Genomic DNA, 23,831 nt, shown 5'->3' with positions numbered 1-23,831 from the left:
TGTTCAATTATTTCCTTCTTTAAATTTGATGGCTGAATCAGCGGAGGCCCCTGGGGCATGAATGAGAGGAGAGGAGGAGGAGGGAGAGGGCGAAGAGAGGAGGGTTTTTTTTTTGTGTGTGTGTTCGAGGAGAATGGGGGATTAGTCGTGGTGTAAGCCGGGGGTCGCCCCCAACAAAAAGCCCGGCCAACAGCACCCCTGGTTTCATCAGACTAATTCCCTCCCGGGCCTGAACCTGAAAACACGAGTGCAGCTCGGCTGGAAAAGCTGCGTGTCAGGAGTTTAAACTGAAGGTATTTCACAGTTATGTCACATAATGTCGGCTTGTTTGGTCTGTTCTTGTTTTACGTTCGCTCTAAACGCAGGTAACCTTTAAGCAATGCTTTAATAACGTGCGACTAAACGACTAAAAACACTTAACCTGACTGCCAAACCAAAAGGTGCGAGACACAAACGCTGAACAAATCAAACACTTTTACTGTCACATCATCTGCACCAAGTCCTCCTCAAGTTTCTCTCTTATATAAAAGCTTTTTGTTAGGAAAATAAAAGTTTTCTCAGGACGCCAGAGACCAGACACCTGTGCAGTTTTAGATATGAAGTGATGGTCAAATGAAATGATTTTTAATGAGTGTCCTGATTGTTTTAGGTTTGAGACTGCAGAACTGAGACGATTTCATCAAACCAACCTATTTTTGAGCACCTCAGCCTCACATTTAAGTGAAATTGGGCATTTCGTTTTATGCTTTGAACGCCACGCCTGGTGATCTGAACTTCAACAGAGACTGGAAATTAGATTTAAAAATCAGTGCGGAAATCTTAACTGATATAAAACAAGTTTTTGTGTTTTTTGAAATAATTTAAATGACAAAGAAATTCCTCTTAAGCTTTAAACTACAGCAAGCTTTAGCTAAAAAGCAAAGACTCGACTCAAATCTGTATTTTTATATTGTAAAAAGGTACACTGCATGGATTTATCTAGCCTTTTCTGCTTTTTAATACAGGTTTAACATGCAATAAATATAATTTGGGTTTGTAAATCTATGATATTTGACTGACAAGTTTGAGTTTAAAGCATATTTAATCATAAAGTTAGGAATGTTACAACCAGACTGACAGGATTTTACAATAAAGAATAATATTTAAAAAGGAGCTAATTTGATTCTAAAGTTGTTTCAGCATGCTGATTGAAAGGTAAAACTGCAAAGATGGTAATAATCTACTGTTTCAGTGAATTAACTGTGTTTCTTTAAGAGGAAAAAAAAAGAAACGAGGCTCAGAAATCAAGGTATTTGCAGATCGACTGGGGGAAAAAAAAAAAAAATTATCACTCATCAAAAACTTGTTTCTGGAGGATATTATTTGTTCATTGTGATAAAGCTGGAATGATTGCCTGTGAATACGGCCCTGATTGGACTTTTTTTTTTTAATTGTAAATATCTTAATGTGATGGTTGAAAACTGGAGACTGTGAGCAGCGACGACTCAGGAGGTTTTCTCTGAAGAGAAAAGGAGTGAAGTTCAGGTGAGATGAAACTGATCCAGCTCACCAAAACCAAACAATCAGTGCCTCGGTTTGGTCCCAGAAGTCACGTGTCGGCAGGTTTTACATTCTGCTTGTTTGGACCCCGTTGCTCTGGCACTTCTCGCTCCATACCCACTCCCCCCTCCACATCCCATCCCGTTCAGGCTCCTGATGTCCTGAACGAGGATAATCGGCGTCAGTTTATCACGCCTCCGCATGTTTCCCCTCCCTCTCCTCCTATAAAAACCCCTCACCTCTGTCGTTGGACCCGGTCCTGTCGGGGGAGATTACGGGGGACCGATTGCACAAGACTGAATGTGGCGCGAGGAGATTAGCCGGAACGCCACAGAAAATAGCAACGGGGCCAACAGATTCCTCGCGAGGGGGCCTTATCATGCAATTACACGTTGACACGTTTTAACCATTTTTCAGCCTCTTAATCCAAGCTCCCCTCTCCTCTTCGCTTCCACTCCCCCCGATCTTTCCAAAAGCAGACCTATTGGTGGTGAGGGAGCCTCTCTGCTCCCCGTCTGCCTCCATCTGTAAACTCTGTTATCAGCCTCTGCTCGTATCAACACATCTGTACAGGAGGAATAAAAGAAATCACTCAGTTTCTAAACTTTTACACGCTAGGAATAGTACTGAAACTTTATCCGCTCTGAAAGAACCAGCTTTATTAATTATTATTGTCAAGTTTTTTTCTTTTAAAGCACAATAAAAGGTTGAAAACAGGGTTGTAGTGCTCCACCTGTGATTTAATGTTTTCCCTCATTGTCTTGTTTAAAAGTTATCTCCAAACACTAAACTGGTTTTAGTGTTTTAATTTATTTTTTTACTCAACTATTAATAATTAGAAACTCTGCTTTATCACTTGTTTCACTCGGCTAAACATTTACCTGTTTTACAATCCTGACTTTTCAGCGGTTCAGGTTTTTGTAGTTCATTCGCTTCGTTCTGGGTTGGACCTGACTGGATTAGGTTTACACTCGGAAAACGTTTGTTGTTCCCAAATGAGTGCAATCAAGTTGAAAAGAAAGCATCCACCTACATCCACCTAAAGAAGGAAAATTAAAAACAATCAAATTTCTCTCTCTTTCTTTCTTGTGTCAAAACATCGAGCTCTGCAGTCTTAAATCTTAAGATTTCATAACAGAACATTCAATTTGTTCCAGTTATATCCTGTAGTAGTAATAAAATACATCTACTCTAACATGCAAGCAGACTATTTTTTATTTCTTTGCATTTTAAAACAAGCACAATCAAATTCACGCATGGAATAAATGAAGAGTGTCATTTAAAAAATGCTGTAATTGTGTAACTTTTTAACTGGCTATAAAACTAGTTTTAGTATTTGAACGATAAATACAACTTTTACTTTTTTTCTAACTTTACTGGAGAAACAAAACTCTGATTTAAAGTTCAGCACTGATGTTTAAATAGATCATGGATGGACAGTTTAAAGTTAAACTTCCCAATTAAAAATGTATATTTATAATCTGTTTGGTAATGTTAACAAAATTTTAAAAATCCTTTTTTAATGGACTAGTGAGGGGAAAGAAATTCTCCAAAGTTTGTTTCTTGTAGCTTGTAGGTTTGCGAGTTTGTGACTGAGGCAAATGTAGGAAAGCAACACTAACAAAAGTGGTCATTTTTCAAAATAAAATACCCTGCAGACCAATACGTATAAATATATTTTTTGCAGCCTGGTATTGAATGATCTGTGACCAGTACCAGTTCTTAGACCAGTGTTTGGGAACCCCTAATGTAAAAGATCAACCTTTTCTTAAATGGGCTGCATGAGTTTCAACCCAGTCCAGTAAAGTGTGACAAAATTATGGTCCTAATTCAAGTATGTGGTGTAGTTTTAGGATTGTTGCAAAAAACTGTCAATGTTCAGCATCACCTTAAAGATCAAATATATAAAATATAAAAATAAAAAAAAATAAAAGTAAAGATCAAACATTCCCCGCTGCAACATTGAAATGATCTTATGATAAGAAATAACAAAGTTGTAGCCATTTTGGTAAAACCTTAAAATTAACGTTTTGCGCTTCACGTGATCTGTGAGCACTCAGAGGATACGTTGGGGATCAGTATCAGCTACCACCACACCAGATTTTGGCTCAATATCTGCAAAACCAGCTGACTAACAGCCATTTTTATGTTTGCCAAAACTGCTCTGCTGTGACGGCCATCTTAAATCGGGTTAAGTCCAAATGTTTATCAGTTGTAGATGTCAGCCCAATGATTGCTTTGAGAGTTTTATTAAAATCTGTTCAGCCACACACACACACTCTCTTATAAGATAAAGAACAATGAGTCTTCTATGTAAAGAGGTTTCTGTGAACCACTAAAAGATCTAAGAAATGAAGAACAGAAGAACAAACTCTACCATCCAACAAATAATCACAAACCGAGCCAAACACGACAACAGCAACCTTCAAATCAGTCCATATTCAGGTTTGTTCTGCAGGCAGCTTCCTGGTAAAGACGTTCCTGTAAAAGTTGAAATGAACCACGTTAAGCTGAGCGATCGCGCCACAGATGCCGCTGCTGCCGCTGCCGTTCGCTCCCCTGCGCTTTCTGAATTCAGTTACAGCTTTTCATGACAATCAATTAGAGACTAACCCCCAGGTCTCCCTGGGGACCTTTAATCATCAGGCTTCGGTGAAACGGGGCCAACAGGGAAACATAAAGAAGACAATCTGTGGTTTATTTAAAGGCTTTTTGCCTCAGATTATGTTCGCTTGCAGATGCTGTGTGTCAAACGCTTTCCCTGAGAGTTTCAGCCATCTGCACATTTCCCTGCATTAAACACTCACCTAAATGAAATAAATCATATAAATAAATACGTACAGTTTAGAGGTTTGGTGCCATCTATTAAAGTAAATTACCCGGAGGCCAATACTTTGTAGTGATTAACTCTTCGACTACTTCAGAAATGTAAAAGTGATGGCTGAATGAATAAAAGAAAAACATTTTCCCTTTTGAGTAGATCATCTGACATTGTTTTTAACAATTTGTTTTTCAGTCTGATGAAAATGATCCCAATTTTATGATTGTTACTAAGAGATGACAGCACAAGGATAGCACATTACGTAGATCTCAGTGTTTTTCAAACATGGATGAATGGAATTAATGCAGTCCTCTTTACCAAATATAAAACAATAAATAAAAAAACTACATTTCAGCTAAAGGCTCAATTCCAGAGAACAGAGCGGTTGTGTGGTAATTGAAAAGACAACCACTAAAAACAGCAAAGAATATTCTGGAGCTAAATGAAAATGTTTTGCCATAAAAGCAGATTCAACCTTAAAACAAAAATTCCTTGTAAGCTTTGTGTGCCATCATTCCTGCTTAGCTGAGTCCCAAAAAGACAAAAGACAGAAAACTCTTCATGCAAAACTAAAAGTTACTGATAGAAATGATGGTTTTCAAGTGAATTAAAGGCCCTAGCATTCCTCGAAGAAATGCATATCGCCCGCTGCATTTCACGACAGAGAAATAAAAGCCATAACAGAACTAAATATCAAAAGTCTATCAAATATTTTGTAATAAATTAGCAAAATCAGCAGAGTTGGGTTTTGTTTCCAACAATTACGAGTTGTTTGTTTACATTTGAATGTTGGCAAGTTCACTTCAAACAGTTTTGGCACATGCCGGACATTGAGACAGTGAAATAAACCCCGGATGTAAATAGAGTCAGAGGGAGAACAGTGGAAACGCCAGGTTAAAAGAGAGAAAATGTGAAGTTATTCTTGTTCTTCTGAAAAGAAAAGGTGACTAAAAGCTGTGAGGATGAGAGGAGACAAAAGTGGAGTCATTCTGAGGGAGGAAATCGAGTGGTGGAGCTAAGATCAGATGAAATGAGATGTGCTGAGTTACTCTGAACTCTAACAGGAGAATGTCCGTAACCAATCAAGAAATTTAGTCGTAAACAAAAGCGAGGAGAATATGCTGTTTTCTAACAATTTTTCAAAAACTCTAATGAGTTTGAGTTAAATCAACCTCCAAGCAATCATTTAATGACATAAATTGTGTTAGGAGGCATCAAAATTCAAATGAAAACATTGAAAAATCATTTATTTTGACAAGTTTTATGGCTTTAAGAAGATATTTGACTCTAACCTATACTGTGAGATCTTACATGATCTATTACAACTAGGAGTTTGTGTTGTGAGTAACTCTCAGCTACTAACACGCCAAATTTTACATCAAATTCTGTCAAACTGAGTTGTAGCCATTTTTGTGTTTGGTAAGGCTGATTAGCTCATGGCGCATCCAGTGATTACTTTCTACGAGTTTTAATAAAATTAAAAACACTGTTGCCCATTTTTCGACTTTCTGTTGACGCTGCTGAGATTACAGTGGAAATGGAGCTGTCCAGGTGTTGAAATGCTCGTAAAAAAAAAATTTTAAATAAAGCTTTAGACCTTTTTCTTTAACATTTTACAATGGTTAACTGTTAGAAAAAACTAAAGTGGTGATCAATTGAAAGTAATAAATAGAAAGCACAGACTTTAAATCCAGTTAAAGTCCACAATTGATTCCATTTCTGACTTTTTTCCTAACTAATGAGTGTAAAAACATGTAATTTCAAACTAACAACAGTCCTCTTTTAAAGAAAATAACAACAATTAGTTATACTGTTTACTGAAACAAAACTGTGTAAGAGGATACTTAAGGATGTTAATGCAGCACCGAGGGTAATTGTAAGAAAACCTTATGCAGGTCAGCTGAAAGAAAGAAAAGGCTTCAGCATTTTTCTACGTTTAAATCAATTATAAATGCAGGAGAAAAAGTGAAGTCTTGTCAAGCCAATTACTTCAACACCATGGTACTTTTCCTGCAGGGATAGGGCACTTTGGAGAAAAAAAAACATGTGAGAGAGGAGGAAGGAATGGAAGAGAGCAGGAAACACTAACGTGATTACGACTGTGGCTCGAGCTAAAGGTAATCACTGCAGTTAAAAGGTCTTCTGCCAGCTCAGAGGCCAGTGAACTGCTCTCCTCCTTTCACCTCTGCAGAGGGGGGGACGCTCCATCATTTACAGACTGCAGGTGAGATCTTCACATCTCTACAATCTCCCACCAGACCAGCGGCCAAAAACAGCAATCAATTAGTGCCATTTATCAGCGAAAAGGCTAGAATTAGTTTGCTGTGGAGAGTTTTAACGGCAAACGCTGAAATGTTCAGGCTTGAAATGTTTAAAAGTCAAAAGCTAAAGGCTTTTAAACTTTTCTTGTAAAGTTTTAAAATATATACCAGCGTTAATATTTAGTTATTTAGTTTTGCGTTGACACACACAGATGTCATCTTTGGTTTTGCTAATTTTAAATAAATGTTCTATATCAAGCGTTGAATCATGAGTTAAATAAAAGCAGCATAAGAGGGCTGTCTACGGTTTTGTTTTCTGTTTGTTTGCTTGTAAAGATGCCAGTAGTTTACCACTATAGTACAGTGAAGACATCAGACCTGAAGGATAATATGACAGACAAGCGTGAAAGCAGAAATGCTGACTGGGTTTTTACACCTTACTGAAACTGATTAAACAGGCGGCGTCTGTAAAAATGATGTCGCTACATTAAAAGGCTTGAAACAGACGCTGAAATAAAGAAAAATAACGATGCCACACAACACTGTTTGTGCTTGTTTGACACAAAGACATAGATGAGTTCTTTCTGTCCTGAGATTAGGACACTCTTATGCTTAGGTGCTACAGGAAGTTTGTGCACTTTTCATCACATGTTGACCTCAGTAAGTAAAGGCATGACACGGGGCAGAAAGCCATTAGCTGCACTACTTTGTCTGTCTGTCAGAGGGCTAAGAAAGAGAAAGAAACAGAGAGAGAGAGAGAGTGGAAGGCACAGTGAATGAACAGTTTGGCTTTTCTTCCAAATCTCACATCATCTGAGCTGCGTTTGTTTTGGACAACCAGGAAACAACTGTTGCCCGTCTGTAAATATTAAAATGTGTTTGCAGTGGAAATATTACAAAATGTTTAATAGGACTTTCCATCCATCTATCTTTCGCCGCTTATATGTGTTCGTGTTGAAGAGGCAACAGGTCCAGGAGAGAAACCCAGACCTCCCTCTCCCTCAGAGACACTCTCCAGCTCCTCCTGGAAGATCCCGAGGTGTTCCCAGGGCAGAGAGGATACATAATCCCTCTATCGAGTTCTGAGTCTGCCCCGAGGTCTCTTCCTAGTGGGACATGCCAGGAAAACCTCGAAAGGGAGGCGTCCAGGAGGTATCCTAATCAGATACCTGAACCACCTCAGGTGACTCCTTTCGATGAGGAGGAGCAGCGGCTCTACTCTGAGTTCCCCCCGGATGACAGAGCTCCTCACCTTATCTCTAAGGCTGAGCTTGGACGCCCTAAAAAGGGAGCTAATTTCAGCCGCTTGGATCCTGGATCTCATTGTTTTGGTCAGGATCTAAACCTTATGACCATAGGTGAGGGTTGGATTGTAGATGGACCAATAAATCACTGAGCGACCAATAAAGACTGCCAGATATTTGAACTCCTCCACTTGAGGCAAAGACTCCCAACCCAGAGGGAGCATTCCTCCCTTTACATCCACAATGAAACACAAATACTGTTCAATATAGAAATCAATGTTAACTACCACCATAACCATTTTAACCCAATATCTGTTAAATTGTATTAAGTTGTAACAATTTTTGTGTTGGACTCCAAAAGTTAATGGCAAAGTTTTAAACAAAAATCTCACACAATCTGTTAGCACCCTAAGTATGTATTGGGGATAACTCATTCTCTACCACACCAAATTTAGGCGCAATATCTGTAAAACTGATAGAGTTGAAACCATTTCTCTCCACAGCTAGCCGTGGGAGCCATCTTGAATTAGGTATCTCTCATGATTACTTTCACCTTTTGGTGATGGACAACAATTAAACTAAATCAATCAATCTTGAGTTAACAGGAAACAACGTTTAAACTGAACATTTTCTACTTCTAAAAGTAAAGTTTTTGCCCAAAGGAAGCCTCCGGTTTTGTTTACAAGGTCAGTAACTTAAGTTTTTGGGCTGACAGAACCACACAGAGGATACAGAAAAAAAAAATCCCTGAACAGTGCTTTTCTTCTTTTTTTTTTAAATCTATGAGATATCTAAATATCTTCACAGACTGTCTGAAATTCAAAAAGAGTGCCCTCCTTCACAACCAGTCAGAGATTTTAAAAAGCTCTTTGAGTCAAAACTAAAAACATATTGAGAAGAATTTCAGATAAACTGAAGTCTGGCTGAAAGACATACTGAACTAATAGAGAAGAGGGAGGACAGAGATGCACCGCTTCAGAGGTTACAAAGTGATCGATCAATCAGACATTACAACTTTTAATTCAAAAGTGCCGCCAGTGACCAGGCAGGCTTTAGCTTTTACATCTGTGCAGGCAGCTTTTGCGTGCTCATAAACAATAAACTGAGCGTGCAAAAGTGTGTGTGCGTGCGCTCATGCATTTTGGTAAAACAATATGTTAATCTCTGGCACAGAGCAGAGGGATTTGCCGTATAAAGGATAGAGAGAGGGAGAAGCATGCTTGTTAGTGATAGCCTGGCTGAAGTTTCCTACACACACCCACCTCCCTGATCCACTTATGTAGGCCTCCTTGTGTGTGTGTGTGTGTGTGTGTGTGTGTGTGAGCAAGAGAGGATGAGTGATCTGTCAGAATATACGTTGTCATCTAGAAACGCTTTTCCTGTTTGTGTTATTTGCGGATGCAGCATATTGAATATTGATATCCCTGTGTGTTTAGTCGTGCATGTGTGTGTGTGTAAAAGTGTGTGTGTGTGTGTGTGTGTGTGTGTGTAAGAGCAGGGGGATGATCTGTGTTGGCAGCCAGTAGTTATGGACTCAGATTAAACATGGAGAGGGATTCAGTCTGAGGGTATTTACAGATTCTCATTATAGCCTCAGAATCTGTGTATGCACGCGCACAAACACACACACACACACACACACACACACACTAATCTTATCACCTATACAGCTTAATCTGTTTACCGCGATTAAACCAAATTTGAATGCAACATATTTTTACTTTAACCTGATTTCTTTGCTAGTTGGATGTAGACGAAGGTACAGTATAAAACATTAGAAACTCGATAAACGGTTACGATAGCAATGTGTCACCGCTGCTCTTAACAAGACAGGAAGCATAAAGACAAATAATACACACATTCCTTCTCCTACAGTCTGATGACAGGGCACATTAAACTGCTGCTGGTGTGAACAGGTGCTAGAATGGTCGTCGGTCAAATCTGCACAAATTCTGCGATGAAAAGAATGGTTTGTCTTATGGATCAATTACATAACGTCATACAATTGTATTTCTTTTATTTTGTTTCACCTCACATGATGTGCATTTATAGTTTTGAGGTAAAGCAATGTGAGAGAACTGAGGCAAACAACACTACAAACATGTTTGTGTGTTTTGGACAATTTAAAAAACAATTGGGTTGTGTAGGAATTACGAATAAAGTCACTTCCAGATTTAATAAAAACCAAAACAAACTCAAATCACAGCAGGGGTGAATACAAAAAGCCTGACTTGTTTCTCAGATTATTTGGCGGTTGTTTAAGACCTTGAAGCAAACTAAAATCTGAATGCTTGATCACTATGAAAGGCTCTCAGCAAAAAATATTTACAGAAACTAATTGGTTGTGGTGACATTGCCTCTGGGGTAAAAGCTTATTTTTCTAAACTTTTTGAAAACATTTTCCCTTAAGGCCCATATTACTGTTTTGTGCACCAGCAATTGTTTGAACATAGATATGTAAAAGTAAATAACTTAAATGATTGTTAGATGATTCACAATAGTTTCAGGTAATCTGCCACTTTTAGCTCTCCACAAGACTTTGAAGGCATGTTTATATGCTTAAAAGCAGATATACTGTAAATTTATAAAAATTTACTCACCTTTGATCTGAACTTTAAATAGACACTTCTAGGTTTGACTAAGGTAATGCTGTTCAATAAAAATACTGCTAAAAATACAGAAAGAACTCCAACTTCAAAACCATCAAACAACCCTGACTTAATCTAAAATCTACACCTAGTTTTGGCCAATTCAAGAATCTTTTGAGCCTTTATTTAAATAAACTTTGACATAGCAGTGGTCCAATTTGAAGCATGATTCAACCCCAAAGAAAGAAAAAAACCCGGTAATTTTGAATTTCATGGCAGCAACACATAAAAAAAGATGAAACGGGGACAACAAAAGGCTGTAAAAGTAAGCAGTATAAATAATTTACAGCTGTGAGTTAGGTTTATTTGCAACAAGTCAAAGTGGAAAATGGTCAATGGTCAGACAAATTGAAATTTGAAAAAGCCTGCCTCTCTGATGGTATGGGGGTGCATTTGTGCCAATGACATGGGCACCTTACACATCTGGAAAGGCACCATGAATGCAGAAAAGTATGCACAGATTTTAGAACAACATACATTCCCATCCAGAGGAAGTCTTTCAGGGAAGACCTTGCATATTTCAGAAAGACGATGTTAAACATCACAGTTCCTCCATAATAGCAGCATGGCCTCATTGTAAAAAGAGTCTGACCTGCCTGCAGTCCAGACCTCTTATCAACTGAACTCATTTGACCAATAATCAAACAAAATCCATCAAAGACAACCCAGGACTATTGAACAGCTAGAATCCTCCATCAAACCAGAATGAGACAAAGTTCCCTCCAAAACCTCCAGCAGCTGCTCTCCTCAGGTCCTGGATGTTTATAGGTTATTGTTAAAAGAAGAGGAGATGCTTCACAGAGGGAAACATGTACCTGAAACATCTTTGAGATGTGTTGCTGCCGTCAAATTAAAAAAATACCATATTTTTGTACCAAAATTGTACAATTTCTCAGTTTAAACATTCGATGTTTACTATGTTCCACTATGAATAAAATGTTGTTTCTATTTACATTTTACACAATGTCCCATCTCTGTCAGAACTGAGGTTGTAAAATGAATAATAAATGGACATTTTTTTCTAAATAAGTCGTATTATTCAGGAGCAAAAACACTTTGCTGTTTACACACCAATGGGCTGATCATGTCTTGTTGTTTAACAATTCTTTTTTTATTTAAACAACTACTTTAGTGCTGAGCAGCTGGGAAACAAATAGTAAACGTGCCGAAAAACAATTCAAAGTAGTAAAAGGAACAAAGACCATGATTTATAAGTATCTTTTCAGTATTTCTTTAAATATATTAAATAATGTTACCCAAAGGAAAGAAGATCAAAACGAGCATTCAGACTGAAACAAAAGAAAGTGGAAACTTTTTAGTGTGTCTCTTGTTTACACAAACTTTTTCTTGTTTTTTTTTTAAAGTAGACAGCGTGGTCGGTGGAGATGAGAGGAAGAACTGGGGGGAACGATGATGAGGAGTGTGGAAGGATGGGGTGGGGGGTGGGGGGAGCACTGCTGAAACACAACAGGAGCATCCATCCTTTAACCAGTGGGGAGTTATCGCCTAACGACAGAGCTTTTCCAAACGCTTTAAAAAGCACATTTGAAGATGTATTAGTGCATCCCTGGATCCACTTGCTGCCAATAGGGGGCTGCTCGCTGGGCTTTGTGCATGTCTGTGTTTTTTATTTTTTTTTATTTTGTGTAGCTCCCGTCAAATTCTCTTAGCGAGCGTTGCTAAGGTGCTTTAGGGATGGGATTAGCTGCAGGCTCATCACACATTCCATAACAGAAAGAAAAAAAACTATGTAAAGGAAAAGAGGAGGAATTGAAACAAAGTAGGAAAAAAAAGTGACAGAGAGGAGAAAAAAAAAAGAATTAAAGGACAAGAAAAAAGAAAACGTGATAACACAAAACAATTCAAAACTTAAACTGAGGAATGAAGTAAGGTCAAAAGGCAAAAAGAAAAACAGAAGATAATAATATAAAATTTGAATGATGTAGTAAAACAGGAAAGGAAATAGCACAACAACAATGGCTACATTGATGGGAGTATAAATGTACACGGAGGAAAGGAGGCTGCAAAGATCGAGAAGAAAGAGTAGATGGAAAAAAGACGACTGAAGGAGGAAGCTTGCTGTCTGTTGCATCAGCCTGATAACCGAGGGCCGTATGTGGAGAATAATAAGCATAATAAAGTGTGACGGCAGCTGCAGGAACGTGTCCATGAAGTCAGCTCGTCTCCTCCACTGTTGAAATCCATCGGCGCCTCAGTCTGACAGGTTTGGCAGCTGATTTAGGACGCAAAACTGCTGCACTTCAACATCCCGGGTTATATTTGGTCTGATGTTAACATTTCCAACCAGTACTTCAAACAGAACGACAAAATGTGCTGTTTGTTCTGCAAAAAAGCACAACTTAAATGCCAACGTTTATCTGTGGTGGCCTGCCTTTTGTATTTGGCGGCGGGGGGCGATAACGTTTTCGGCTGTGTGTCTGTAAAAATATGTCTGGACAGACTAATCAAACTCTCAAAGTGATTATTGGATGGGGCTCTACAAGAGATTAACATTGGAAGCGAATGCAATTCAATCTAAGGAGGAACAAAAATGACTATGTAATCATGTATTCATTTGATGTTCTGTCACATGCACTGAAATTTGCTGTAAAGTTATATTTTTTCCTTATAAGTTACAGCTGCAACATCAGCAATTAGTTGTTATCCAAACAGTGAACTGAAACAGCACTTTTGTTTTGTTTGGTTATTTTTGATTTATTCCATCCTCAGATATTTCCCCATTCCACATAACAGATCATATTAATTCAGTCTAGCCATCAGAGCTCAATGAAAAAAAAAAAAATATATTAATCATAGCCCTGCCATTTACTTTGAGTCATGCACAATAAGCAGAGCAGCTGTCACACACTCCTGCCGTATAACAGCCTAATGTACATGTCAAGTCTCACGTTTTACCTGTAAGACTCAGATTTCATTGTCCCTGACTGCCATCTGTGATATGAAAATAGCAAAATTCAAAGAAGTGCGCCGAACACCTCCCCCTCCATCTTAAAGGATCTGTGAGAATAAAATGCTGCTGTTTGTGGCCCCATTTTGTTCCCACTTTTATTTAAATCTCCAAATCACAACACAGAGGAGTCAGGAATATGTTCAATGTGTTTGACAAGAATAAGAAAAAGCCAAAAGGTTGCAGGGCGATCGTAAAATTCAGCATCTCTACGTGAATATTTATATATAAATTTGGCGCTTTCACTTTGTGTCAAAAAACTTAATACTGAAAATGAGCACAGACACAAAATAAACTCCAATTTTATCAAATTCTAGTCAAAATCTGTAAAATACTATCTGAACCATTGTTGCATTAGGAAACATTGTGACCGACTAACTAATGAGAGTACAAGTGTCTGGGAAGATAATATATTTTAAAATCTGCATTCATTTTTACTTTTTAACGAGCTTAAACCAAACCAAGCCATTTTAAAAGACAGCACTGACAGACCTATTAAAACCCAGCCATCCTTCATACATTAAGTAAACCTTAGAAGGAGAGGCCAGTACCTGTGGCGTAGGTGTGGTCCGCTCCAGCTCCTGTTACCTGGTTCTCCGAAGCAACACGAGCTTCCTCTGTTTGGACAAATTGACAGAGCGAGCTGAGCTGACAGGCAACCAGATTTCCCTCTCTGTTTATCTCCATCTTACTCAGTTTGTGTTTACACATCACTTTCTCTCTGCCTCACTGGGACAATACAAACAATTTAGGAAGCAACTCATAAAATGACTGTTGGGTGGCTAGAAAACTTCTCATTCGCTTGACTCAACAGCTGTTTTCAGAGCAGAAAAATAACTAAATCCAGAAAAGTTTTGATCCGTCTCTCCAACCACCCGTCCATCCATCCATCTAGTGTTTCCATAATCTAATTATGTACCTATGAAAAGGGGGCAGGTAATGCAATATGGCATGGCGTGGAGAGTGGCATGGCGTGTGTGCGTTGATTATCTGAATGGAAGTCAACAGAGTTTCTATTTCACCCACTTATCTTGTCTAGAAATAATCATCTAATCAGATGTGTGTACACAAACACACACACACACACACACACACACATTCACAGAGTCATGTGAGCACCCCTCTGCACACTCTGCTTGTACACAGACAGCAACTGGATGTAAATACAAAGAATATTTACCTATAGTCAATCCAAGGAGACTGACCTGCAAATTTAAATGACAACTCTACTTGTATTGTTGCATTTATCATAAAAATATCTAAAACTTAATTCAAGTTTATTCCAACCATCATCTGTGCCACAGTCTTCTTATCATCTATAAACAACTGAACAAGTTCAATTATACAACTACAAATAATAATTAAACATTAAATACACCATCAATAAGGAGCATTATTACTTTAAGGGGATGTAGTTACTTTGAGATTAAAGCTGAAGCCTGAAGTTCAAAGTTAAATATGTTAAAACCTAAAGTTATATCAGAGTTCTTTACTGCAAAACAGGATCAACACACCCAGGGTTTTTCTAAAGCCAGAGTTCAGATCTTCTGAAGTGTGAAGAAAGGGTATGAACAATTAATATCTTACCTGTTGCTCTTTGGAAGACATCAGTTTGGGAAAATATGAGTTTAATTCTGAACAAGTTGCAGAGCTAACAAAAAGTCAGGGATAAGACCGAAGCGGATCAATGCCGTCTTAAACAACTCTAATCTTAAAAATGATAAAAATAAAATGTTATTTTACATCACACTGTTGCCTATGTTGTGTTATATGTTTAATAAATCAGAAGCATTATGATGATGAAAATGATTCCTGCAGGAAGAGCTACAGCTAGCTGCTGCCGCCACTAGTTGCGCATGTAAATAACCATGTAACGTGACATTATCACTGGTGCAAGGGTTTAATAAATTGCATCTGGATGAACTGTTATATATTTTGAGTTTTAATAATACTGAATTTACACTTGGGGATAAATAACATAAATATATTTATGAAACTTGATATTTTATTGTTTTAAGATGGCAGTTTGGTCTTATCCTCACTCAGACTAGCTATTAGTTTGTCATTCTGGTCAGAATTAATCTCCAAATTAAGGTCAATTAACGAGATATCTACAAAAGATACTAATTGTTCATAAGCTTTCCATTTTGACGTGTGCATACTGTATGAACACACTATCATATAAACAAATAATTATAACTAAATTAGTGTAGATGCAGTTGAAGGCAAAGAAAACGGTGTTTGAGTGTGTGACTAATTCTCCCCTAATGCTCAGTTGGCAGGTGCTTATGATATGAGAAATCACATATCGAGCCACTGTAAACCCACATCAGCAAGAAAACTGAAAAATAGATCAATCATGCCAATTGGAGAGAAGGAAAAAAAAGCGATGAGAAGAAAAGGAGACGCAGGGAGGGAGGCTGATCGACTATAGTTCTGACCTCTGCTCGCACAAAACTCCCCCCTCCTGCCCCCCACCTGAAAAAAATAGGAAGAAAAAAGATCCTCTGAACCCTTCGCGGTCAGGGCATTTTACTGTATCAATCGCCTCCCCACTCCTCGTCCCTCTTAGCCACCAATCCCACACGGCTGGACAGCCAATAAGTTGCAGCCGAGGACTAAAAGCTCCCGCGGGGTGAGCGACAAAAGGACTCCTACAGTCCTGGAAGGAAAGTGCTCCCTCTTCTCTCACACTTTTTTCTCCCTTCACTGTAGGAAGCCATTATGGAAGTCATTATTCTGGCCCTCCAAGTTGCCACAGAAGCTTCGGGGCTTTGACCTGGTCACATGTGTGTGTTGTGCCGTGTGTGTGTGTGTGTGTGTGTTTGCGCGTATATATAAGCCCTGCAGGAAGTCGTCCAGCCCCACAGAGTGCGAGATGAGGAGAATTAAGAGTAATTTTTCCTCAGAGTCCTGACTTTTTCTCCCCGCAGAGGAGCAATGTCACACATTTTGCATTTCCACTGTGGAAACTTTGATATGCACAGACACACACACACATACACACACAGCTGGCATAAGGTTAAAGTAAGTAATAAAAAAGAAAAAAAAAGAAAACTCCAGTGTGTCAAAAATCCTTCTCAGTCACGAGAAGGGCAACAATGAACTGACAGATTTTTACTTTCTCTTGAAATAATCATGCATTTAGAGTCATAATTTGCGACACAGCCGGCGTTTCTTTAAATAGAGAAAAAGTTTAAACGCACAACTTTCTTACATTTCTATCCAGTTTATTGTTTTTAGGTTATCTTTCTACAGTTATAAGCTTTAAGCTTCTTTTGAGTATCAAACCATATATTAATGAACGATTGCTGTTAAAAATTTATTTCTTCGCTGCAGCGAATCAAATACCAATCATTTTAGATATTACTGATCTGTCATGTTGGGAACCTCTGAGTCTTTTGGGGGACAAATCATGATTTTTTCCTTTAAATACTCCTTCTAGGAGATAATATTTATCAGTGTCTCTAACTACATTTATGTAGAAGCCATCTAACAGTACATTAGGGTTATTTGACTGCTTCTCAGACATTAGGAAACGCTAATCCAGGGGTGTCAAACTCCAGGCCTCGAGGGCTGCCGTTCTGGGAGTTTTTAAGTTTTTCTGCCCAACACACCTGATTCAAATGGCTTAATTACCTCCTCCCTTAATCAATAAGTTCTCCAGGACCATGGCAACAAGTCATCCATTTCAAGCAGATGTTTTAAAGCAAGAACACGTCTAAAACATGCAGGAGAGCGGCCCCTGAGGAATGGAGTTTGACAACCCTGCGCTAATCGAATGTCTAATCACTGCACAGGACAGGAGGATTTCAAAAATCAGGGAAACTGTCCATTTACAGTCCTGCTCACCATTATTGGCACCCATGAAGTTTAAGTACATATAATGGAATATTTACTGAAGGAAATTCATCAAGTGAAACAACATTTTATTGCTGATAGCTTGTGCTTGATGCAAAACAGCAAATGATCAAAAACATTTAAAAAGATAAACATTATGAGGAAAACAAAGAAAAACATAATTTTTACCATGCCAATGGTATTGGCACCCTTTGCTGCAAATCAATATAAAAACCCAATTTGGCTCACCTGTTGCAAATCACACATCAAGATCACTTGTGATGGACTGCCTCCACACATATGACATGAATAAACCAATGAATGATCATGAAGATATTCACTCAGCTATGCAAATCATGAAGGGGTGCCAATAATGGTGAGCAGGACTGTAGACTTTTCCAGTGATGTCCGAGACACTTTCTGACCAATCGACATGTTTGAACAAAACAACTGGTCTGAAACTTCTTTTTCCAGCTGAGAAATCTTTCAAAACTAGGAAGACTTCGAAGAAAACGTTTCAAACTTCTCACTGAAATTACTCCTGCAGGATTGTCTATGCTGCTGATATTTCAAGGAGTAATAGAGCACTTGATTATCTTATGTGAAAAGTTTTCTTTTTTTTAATCTTTTATTTACAATCAATAGCATTTTTTTTACTTCTAGAGCCTGGAAGTGGCAGTAGATGGTGGGGGAAAAGACTTAGAAGTTAGTTTTTACACTGAATGCATGAACTGTTCCTTTGTACACAGATACAATTTGTTCACATGGTTTGATTAACTGATTAATTGGTGCACGCATAACTAATTTTGCTTGCTTGATTTGAGTCCTTTCTGCACAAAAACACAGTTGTAAGCACACTACAATCGGCCCAGAGGCACAGTGCACACTGAAGGAAATCGGTAAAGAACCTTAAAAACACAATTTGTGAATTATTTGACGGTTTACACGTTAACAATGTTTGGGTTTTGCGAGGCATTTTGTGTTCTTCATGGATCACGTGTAAAATTAAGTGTAGCCTAATAATTAGCCTCTCTTTTTCCTTGGTGCTCTCCACGCCTCCGTGGTGCACAGCATGCCTCTTCTAATCTGTTTTCTTTATTATTCATACACTGCATAATACATATTCATATTCTTGCTTAGAGTGCCTAGAGAATATTTGACAAAGCTTTAAAAGTAAACAAAATATACAGTATTACCCATTTAAATCTGCATTTCATAATCAGATCATTTAGTGCAATCATCCCAAAAAAATCAGTCTGAGGGGGCCTTATCTGTTCAGGACTGTCCTTTGGGTTGTATATTTGTGTTTTTATGCATTTATTTGTCAAACTTTAAAGCAAATTAATATGTTTTAGTCTTTTTTTTTAAAATAGTATAGTATAAACTGAGTTAATTAGACTCATCTCTTATAGATTTACAGATGAGAGCATGAAGGTAAATCTATGAACTGCAGTCACATCCACACACTTCTCTAGACAAGAAAAACTTTTAAAAAAGGTAAAAAAAAACCCAACAACATCAGCCCAAACTCTGCTTGATCACAAGGTCAAAGAAAAGAGGTGAAAAATACAAGATTTTGGTCAGGATTTTTCTCATTTTTTAATATTTTGTACTGCTCCTACTTTGCTTTGAGTCCAAGCCAACTTCAGCTGCTGAATTTAAAAAGCTTCAGCTGTAGAACATCGTTTTGTTTTGTGCTTTAGCTTAGTTTTATCATGAACGTTTTCTTTACAATCCCCCACCTCCCCAGACTGCACTTCCTGCAGGAATATTGAATTTCTTCTGAAGATACAATGTAATACACAATTATATTGATCCACTGTGAAATTTTTGAACGGCAGCAATCTACTTTAGTCATGCCTCCACTTGAACCAACTTTTAGCTCATCAAAACTAAACTTTTTCTCTAAACTGAGGTTGTTCAACAACAGCTAAGAAATTAATTGTTCATAACTTTTCTACAAAACTCCACTTGAAAAGATCCGAATTATCTATTTAAGCACAAAAAGGTTTTTCTGGAGGCTTTTCCAGATTAAAGTACACCATCAACTGAAACAAGAAGGGACTCAGAGCCGATTCTTGATGCACTCCCACCTCCACATTGAAGCTATCTGTCCCTCCTACACCTCAGCACTGTCCTTCTGTCCTCATACATGGCCTGTACCAGGCTAACATACTTCTCTGCCACTCCTGATGTCCTCATACAACACCACAGCTCCTCCCTCGGTTGTTTGCTTTTTCTAAATCCACAAAAACACAATAAAGCTCTTTCTGACCCTCTCTGTACTTCTCCATCAACATCCTCAAAGCAAAGATGGCATCTGTGGTGCTCTTTCTTACCATAAAACCATACTGCTGCCCACAAATAGTCACCTCTTGTCTAAGTCTAGGTTCCACAACTCTCTCCCAGATCTTCATAGTGTGGCTCATCAACTTAATTCCCCTGTAGCTGCTACAACTCTGTACATCACCCTTTGTTACGACCTGTGTAGCTTTTCCTTTTCTTTTTGCAAAAGAACAGCTCCAGCTCCATTCAAACTTGCATCTACTTCTAATTTAAACGGTTTATCAAAGTGCGGCGCAGCCAACACTGGTGTACTACACAGCAATGCTTTGGCTGACTTAAATGCAATCTGACAAGCTGAAGACCATACGAAAGTTTTCAAAGGACTAACCAGTGCAGTTAACGAACTAACTACTTCTGAAAAGTTCTTAAAGAATCCGCGGTAAAAACCGGACATCCCTAAGAAACATCATAGTGCTTTCTTAGTCTGTGGAACAGGAAAGTCCAGGATAGCCTGGACCTTAGCAGCGACTGGATGGACATGACCTTGGCCAACCTGTTTACCTAAATAAGTAATAGTAGCTTTACCGAATTCACATTTGGACAGATTTAACGTGAGTGAAGAATCACAAAAACTTTTAATAACCATAAAAAGCGTTTTCAGATGTTCTGACCAAGTTGAAGAATAAACAACGACATCATCTAAGTATGCTTCACAGTTGTTAACTCCAGCTAATACCTTCTGCATTAGTCATTGAAATGTTGCGGGTGCATTACGCAATCCAAACGGCATGACTGTATATTGGAGAAAGTGATCCGGGGTTACAAAAGCAGATATTTCTGAAGCTCAAGTTGTTAGTGGAACTTGCCAGAAACCTTTTAACAGATCCAACTTTGTGACAAATTTAGATGATCCAACACGGTCAATACAATCTTCCATCCTGGGAAGAGGAAAAGAGTCTGGTCTAGTGACTGCATTAACTTTGCAATAGTCGGTACAAAAACGTGTTGTGTTATCTGATTTTGGAACTAAGATACATGGTGAACTCCATGCACTGTAACTGTGGGTTGCTAAACCATTTTCGATCAGATATGCGACTTTTTGCTGCATTAACATACGTTTTGTCGGGTTTATTCGATATGCATGTTGCTTAATAGGTTTTTCGGTTTCTATTTTGATGTCATGCGAAAGAACTGTAGTTTGACGTGGGTAGTCAGAAAAAAGTATTGAATTCTTTTGAATTAATTCAATAATGTCTTCGCGCGCAGACTGAGCCAAATGAGCTAAGAATGAGTCTAAGTTTCCCAACACTTTAGAATTCCTTAAACGTGCCATGGGCATGCAACCACTTTTCTCTTTCAAATCATGATCTTTAAGATGATACGGAGGTTGAGAACACACATAAATAGGAGTAACGAGCAAATTTGCATCGGCTGCACTGTCTCTAGAAATGTTACGTTTGAGCATATTAATGTGACAAACTCTGACTTTTCGGTTCCGATCAGGAGTTTTGATTACGTAGTTTGTTTCATTGATTTTTCTGTCCACCTCGTATGGACCTGAAAACTGTGCATGTAGACTAGACCCTGACAAAGGTAGTAATACTAACACTTTGTCACCTGGAATGAAATTTCGGATGACAGATTTCTTGTCGTAACGAGATTTCATTTTTGTCTGAGCTTTAGCTAGGTTTTCATGAGCTAACTGACATGTTTGAAAAAGACGTTCTTTGAAATTACTGACGTAATCTAGCACGTTATGTTCGGTTTGCGGGGTTTCAGATAACCATTTCTCTTTAACAAGTTGTAATGGTCCACGTACAGTATGTCCGAATACTAAATCTGCTGGACTAAATCCAAGAGATTCTTGTGTCGTTTCTCTGATCGCAAATAGTAACAGTAGAAGACCCTCATCCCAACATTTACCGGACTCAAGACAATATTTTCGCATCATGGTTTTTAGAGCTTGATGGAAACGTTCCAGCACACTCTGAGACTCTGGATGATATGGACTAGATGTTTGGTGTTTGATTTTTAACTCGTTTAAAACCTGAGCAAAAACTTTGGACATGAAATTTGTCCCTTGGTCAGTTTGGATAACTTTTGGTAATTCGAAAGTTGAAAAATATTGCTTGAGAGCTTTCACTACATTCTGAGCTTTTATTGTGCGAAGCAGAAAAGCTTCCGGGAAACGTGTAGCAGCACACATTATGGTTAATATGTACTGGTGACCTGATTTAGTTTTTGGCAACGGACCTACACAACCTAACAAAACTCTTTCAAAAGGTTCAGCCAGCACAGGAATAGGATGCAGAGGTGCTGGTAAAATCGGTTTGATAGGTTTTCCAACTAGCTGACACGTGTGACACGATCTGCAGTATTTTACGATGTCAGATTTTAATCCAGGCCAGAAGAAATTACGCAACACTCGATGATACGTTTTCCCAATTCCTAGATGACCAGCTAAACTGGCGTCATGTGCAAGACTGACTACCTGGCATCTGTAGTCTTTCGGCACTACTACCTGATTAACTCGCTGTAAGTCACCTGAGTCTGGAGACCATGATCTCATCAACACACCGTTGTCAAGAAAATACGTCACTGGAACTCCCGATGTATTTTGTTCTGCAACAGAAAAACATGAGGTAAGTGACAAATCGTTTTGTTGTGCCTGAATCAACATTTCTCTGTTAATGTTCAAACTTAGTTATTTCAGACGGAATAAATTCAACAGCATCAGATTTTGTAGTTTTAACAGAATCATCCTGAATTAAATCTTCTTCGAATGAAGCCATAAATGATTTAGACAAGTCAACAACATCTCCTATTTTTCTATTCTGCGCACGCGTCACGGCACAGGCAGGAAACACACTGGTGGAAGAAGAACCTGGATTTGCAGTGAAAATGCACAAAACTGGAACATCCACAACTTCTGGTGGCGGAAAAAGTTCTCCTCCGGCCAAATCAATACCTAAAATAAAGGAAACTCCTGCGATTGGTAACCTTGAGCACACGGCTACTTTTACTTGTCCTGACACTAGCGGTGAATGTAAATATATGTTATGTAACGGAGCCTTAAGAACACTCATCTTTATTCCCCATACAAGAATATCAGACCCCTAAGATGTCTGTTTAGACTGAGGCAACACGGATGATAACAAAAAAGAATGATAGGCACCAGTATCCCTCAGAATTGTGATTGGAACCTTGTCTTTCTCCTCACCTGTTAAAGAAACAAAACCCTGCGAAATAAATGGATGAATAAATCAACATGAACTTGTGATTTTTGTTCACTGTTATCACACACATTTAGCTTAGAAAGAGACTTAATTAACCCCACCCCTGTAGGATCGTTGCCATTTCTAGCTTCTTTCTTCTTCAAAGCAGGACACACTGTAATTAGGTGTCCCGGTTCGTGACAGTAAAAGCAATCACGCGTGTTTGCTTTCACTGCAACAGATCTATTACGACGCAGTGATTTTGGAGATCTGATTTTTCGTTCGGAAAAATTTTCGGGAAACGAATTCTGGGCAGAAAACACACTTTTATGAGTTAAAGTAAACTCATCTGCTAAAAGTGCTGCATCAGTTAACGAAGATGCTTTTTGTTCGTTCAAATAAGTTACAATGCATTCTGGCAAACATTTCTTAAATTCTTTGAGCAAAATTAGCGCTTTCAAATCCTGAATAGTGGTAACCTGACATGAGTGACACCACTTGTTAAAGAAAACACTTTTCTCCCGTGCAAATTCTACGAAAGTCTGGCGGGCAGTTTTACTCAAGTTTCTGAATATTTGTCGGTATGCTTCGGGGACAAGTTCATACGCTTGCAACACAGTTTTTTTCAAAGTTTCATATCCAAACTCTGCTCAATGGACAAGCTTGCACACATCTCTTGAGCTTTTCCTACAAGTTTACACTGCATCAACAAAGACCAGAATTCTTTCAGCCAGCTTTAAGCAGTGGCTATGCGCTCAAATGCGCCAAAGTACGAGTCAACTTCAGACTCACGGAATGCAGGAACTAAGACGATTTGTTTGCTGATATCAAACATAGGTGTAGCAGGAACTGTAGGATCTGTGTTTGGTGGTTTCGGTGAGCCTGGAGATGAACATTTTTCAAGCTTGATAGCTCGGATCAGTAGATGCATGGCTTGCACTTCCAATTCTTTGTTGCGACTTTCCACTTCTCGGATGTGCCAATTTACAATTAAAGAAACTGAGAGAAA

At 38.5% G+C, this 23,831-nt stretch overlaps 1 long non-coding RNA gene across 1 annotated transcript in view; it reads right to left on the bottom strand.

Moving 5' to 3' along the window:
• LOC112451040 overlaps window positions 1–23,831 on the bottom strand; it is a 55,440-nt gene that overhangs the window by 18,069 nt on the left and 13,540 nt on the right. The gene's annotated exons all lie outside the window — the stretch shown is intronic.

The sequence above is a fragment of the Kryptolebias marmoratus genome, linkage group LG23, assembly GCF_001649575.2.
Source record: "Kryptolebias marmoratus isolate JLee-2015 linkage group LG23, ASM164957v2, whole genome shotgun sequence".
Taxonomy (NCBI): domain Eukaryota; kingdom Metazoa; phylum Chordata; class Actinopteri; order Cyprinodontiformes; family Rivulidae; genus Kryptolebias; species Kryptolebias marmoratus.
Note: the sequence above shows the minus strand (reverse complement) of the source record. Positions and strands in the feature narration are given on the sequence as shown.